The sequence below is a fragment of the Mercenaria mercenaria genome, chromosome 12, assembly GCF_021730395.1.
Source record: "Mercenaria mercenaria strain notata chromosome 12, MADL_Memer_1, whole genome shotgun sequence".
Classification (NCBI taxonomy): domain Eukaryota; kingdom Metazoa; phylum Mollusca; class Bivalvia; order Venerida; family Veneridae; genus Mercenaria; species Mercenaria mercenaria.
Genome location: NC_069372.1, coordinates 36303634 through 36308536, shown reverse-complemented (window position 1 = coordinate 36308536; position 4903 = coordinate 36303634).

Below are 4903 nucleotides of genomic sequence, written 5' to 3'. Positions count from 1 at the left end.
GTAGTTCTTATTTTATTAACCAATGAAAATACTGCTATTATACTTTATAAAATTGGGGTGTGGTGTTCAGTGGAGTTGGAGGATTGAGCATCAAACTGGGTTTCCAGTCAGTATCTTTCATTCTAATATGCTTGTCTCTCTTAAAACACTCTTACGCTAGAATGATGTCACGTTAACGTGCAGTGACGTCAAAGTTTTTGTTACGACCAGGAAAGAGCGCTTCTATATTTTACCTAGTGTTTGAAATTAAGGTCATATTAAAATCGAAATAATTTATAGCACAAGTGTGCTTTAACACTATTTATACACTCTGGTGGTAATACGTCATTCAAATAATTTCCCTCGGGCTGTGCCCGCGTGAAATTATTACGCCAGACATATAACCACCCATCGTGCAGTGTTAAAGCACTCTTGCTATAAATTATTTCTTAAATAAGAAACATTTGTAGGTGGCTGAGCATGCACATCATTGATCACTTGGGGCACAGAATTCTTCGTGTCAAAATCATCCAGCTGGCTGATGGAAATTGATGGTTCTACTCCGGTGCACACCCGAAATGAAATAATAGCAGGAGTCTTCCTCCACCATGAAAGATGTAAAACTGCCATTACTTATAATTGTATCAAGTTAAAACCATTGGCGATATATGGCCTTTTTGTGTCGGTTGAACTCGGTTCGCCGTAAAATCTAACTCGCTTAAGTTAAAACCAACAAAACAGTACTTTTTGCCCAGATTTAAGAGAATTTCTCTGGTTTGCCTTAATCTGTGACCATATAATGGACATTAGTTAATCAGAAGCTGTTTATTCAGACAAGGTGCAAATTGAAATAATCAGTGGCAATGCCTCGCTTATGGTCTAATGAAGTAATAGGAGGGGTACCACACTTCCCTTTAAACAATATCTCCTTAACCACCTGCCAATTTTGACGAAACTTCACAGGAATGTTCCCTGAATGATCTTTTTAAAAAACTGTGTAAAGAACTGTTTCCATTCAGAACTCTGGTTGCAATGGCAACTGGAAGGAAATTTTTTTAAATTCTGCTTGTCCAAAACCACAGGTCTTGGGACTTTGATATCTGGTATGTAGCATCATCTAGTGGTCCTCTACCAAGATTGTTCAAATTATCTCCATAGGGTCAAATATGGCCAGCCCTGGGGTCGCATGGTTTACATAGACTTATTTAGGGAAAAGCTTTGAAAACCTTGTCCAAAACCACGGCCTAGGGCTATGATTTCTGATATGTAGCATCATCTAGTGGTCGTCTACCAAGATTTCAAATTATCTTCCTAGGGACAAATATGGCCCCGTCCTAGGGGTCGCATGAGAACCATTTGACCCAGAATTTTCAAACTTCATAGGATAATAGGACTTGCAGATTAGATAACCCTTATTGTTTTGGGGTCACTTGAGCAAAGGTCAAGGTCACAGGGGTCTGAATATGGAAAGCTCTTTCCCATCAATAACTAGAGAACCACTTGACCCAGAATGTTGAAACTTCATAGGATGATTTGAGATGCAGAGTAGATGACCTAATTATTTTGGGTTCACTCGATCAAAAGTCAAGGTCACAGGGGCCAGAACATGGACGGAGGTAGGCACAAGCACTAAACTGTGAGCGATATAGGGCCATCATGGCTCTCTTGTATAATTAATTTAAAAACTTGAAAGGTTCCAACAATGATGCACATATATGTACTTCCCAGTCTATCCAGTACAGAATGTTTAGCCCAATGCCAAATGCATGAAAATATGAATTTAAATAGTTCTTGAGTTTTAGCTCACCTGAGCAATGCTCATGATCACGCTGCGTCCGTCCGTGCGTGCTTGCATCCGTCGTGAACAATTTTGTTGAAAATACACCTCCAAAACCACTGAATGGATTTTGATGAAACTTGGCATGGATGGTCCTCTACCAAAGTTGTTTAAACGGTTCTGCTCGGTTGCACATAAGGGCCACCAGAGCTAAAAATAGACTAATCTTTAAACGACATCTCCTAAACCGATGGTCCGATTTTGAAATAATTTCACACAAATGTTCCTTATGTCACCCTCTACCAAGATCATTCAAGTTATACAGATTCGTCAAAAAACGTGGTCGCCAGGGGCGTGGTCACTTTTCCCTATATGCATATAGTTGAAATTTAAAAAGTCTTGTGTGAAACTTATGGCCCGATTTTAGAATAATTTTACACAAATGGTCCTTTTGTAACCCTCTATCAAAAATGTTCAAATTATACCGATTTGTCAAAAAACGTGGCCGCCAGAGGGCGTGGTTACTTTTCCCTATATGTATACAGTGGAAACTTTAAAACTTTGTGTGAAACTGCAGGACAGATTTTCTTGTGTGACCTTTTACAAATATTTTTCATTTTTTTCTGATTTGTAAAAAAACCTGAGGGCGTCGTCACTTTCCATCAACAATTTCTTTAAACAATATCTCCTCCAAAACAACGTTGGACACTCGTATAACAACAGCTCACTTTGAGCACTTTCTGCTCAGGTCAACTATAAACTAAGAGACCGACCAGGATTTAAATTGCTACCCGTCCACGTCCACTGCCGTTTAAAATTTCTACATTCGAAAGGTCGTCAACATTTGTGTTTAAACGACATCTCCTCCAAACCAATGACTGGGTTTTGATGAAACTTGGCCATGATGTTCCTTGGGTGGTCCTCTACAAAGTTGTTCAAACAGTTCCGCGTGGTTGCACATAGGGGCTGCAAGAGCTAAAAATAGAGAAAAAAAAACTTCAAACGACATCTTCTAAACCGATGGTTTGATTTCGAAATAATTTCACACAAATGGTCCTTATTTCACCCTCTACCAAGATTGTTCAAATTATACCGATTCGGCAAAAAACATTGCTGCTAGAGGGCGTGGTCACTTTTCCCCCTTATGTATATAGTTGAAACTTTAAAAATCTTCATGTTTGAAGCTGCAAGCCCGATTTTAAAATAATATTACACAAATGGTTCTTGTGGGACGCACTACCAAGATTGTTCAAATTATTCTGATTGTCAAAAAAAACAAAAAAAAACTGCCAGGGTGTGTGGACACTTTTCTTCTCTGAATCAATAATAGCTAGAGCCTTGATATTTGGCGTGTGATATCAGATTTGTAATGTCTACCATAATTGTTCAAATTATTGACCTAGGTTCAAAAGTGTGTGTGTGGCATGTATATAATATAGGCTAACATAGAAGAAACCTAACTCTGTACTTCTACAAACACACTTGAAGCCTTGTACACAGGTGAGCGCTTTAGGGTCAATGACCCTCTTGTTTCCATAAGCTATCTTTAGCCTAAAATTTATTTCAATATAATCCCAGTTAATTCTGCAGAAACTTATGTTGTCCATTTATGGTAACATTAGCCTTGATCCCAGTGGCCTCAAATACAAGCTGATACGAACCATTTTGTTATGCCACTAATCGAAGAAGCGGGGGTATATTGCTTTGCGCCTGGAGGTCGTGTTAGTATGCCGAAAGTTCCGTCTGTCGGAAGACCGAGCATTTTCTGCCCGATTACTTGAGAACCACTTAACCTAGAACATTCAAACTTGGTATCATAATTCGGCACATGAAGCAGATGGACTCCCTCCCAATTGTTTTGAGGGTCAGTGAGTCAAGGTCACAGGGGCCCGAACATTGAAAACGGCTTCCGCCTAATAAATTCAGAACAACTCTATCAAGGGCCTTCACACTTGATAGCATAGTAGATGGTAGATCAAAGGTAAAGGTCACAGGGGCCTGAACCTTTAAAAACGGTTTCCACCCAATAGCTTGAGAACCATTTGACAAAGCACCTTTAAACTTTGGTATTATGATTGGGCTGATCAAAGAAGTACAAAATGAGATAAAGATTTGTTCTCTGAAACGGGTCTAACTATGTTTGGTAGCTCTTTAAAAATGTATAGAATATATAGGAAATACTTTTTTTGTGTAAATTTTACGGCAAGGGAAATCAATGCGTAGGAGTTTGTTCTCTATTAATCATCTCCCTTGGTGTCGAAATAGAACAAGGAAGTCTAACCTGCATTAATTCGTAGAAGAAGAAATTTTATTGTTATGGAGTAAAATGTCAATACAGGAAACAAAACAATTTAATTGGGCACTAGAAATTTGGTAAGTTTGATTTTGATTATATCTGAAAGAAATGACTGTAGAGTGATCAAATTTAATGTTTAAATATCTATCAGTACCTGTCTGATCATGTTATATTATTGAAATAGGTCGGATTGCCTATTGACTTTTAGGTCGCTTTCTTAAATAACATGTTAATAAACACAACCAGTTCTGACAGGTCAAAGAGGATGCAACTTACTCCATTTTGTAGAGGGAGATGCAGTTTGGATATTTTAAGTTTTTAAACGTTTTAAAATATATCAACAAAATACAGTCAGATTTGATTGCTAAAATATTTTCTAATTTTATCATGTTAAAACAATCGTTGTAAAACGTCTAACAGCTTATCCGGTGAGTATAAAATACTTCTCTTAAAAATGGACTAAGCTGATGTTTGATACGAAAGATTAAATTTTACAGGAAGTAACGTAATCTCTATTTCAGATATAAAAATATAAAATTTAACTTCATAGTTACGTGTTGTAAGATATTTTGTATCAATATGCATATTAATTATCATGATTTGTTTCACAGAAACTATGGAAGTATCAGGAAAAAGAGGGAGAGAGACGGATTTCTCACCATCTTTGTCACGTGGTTCTGATGAAGCTGACCAGCTTTACTGTCTCCCGTGTAAACAAGATGGATCTCGAGTACTAGCCTACGGATATTGTCAGAACTGTGCTGAACATTTGTGCGAGACATGCTACACAATCCACACTAAACCATCACCTTGCAGGAATCATATCCTTCTAGACAAGACACAAATGCCAA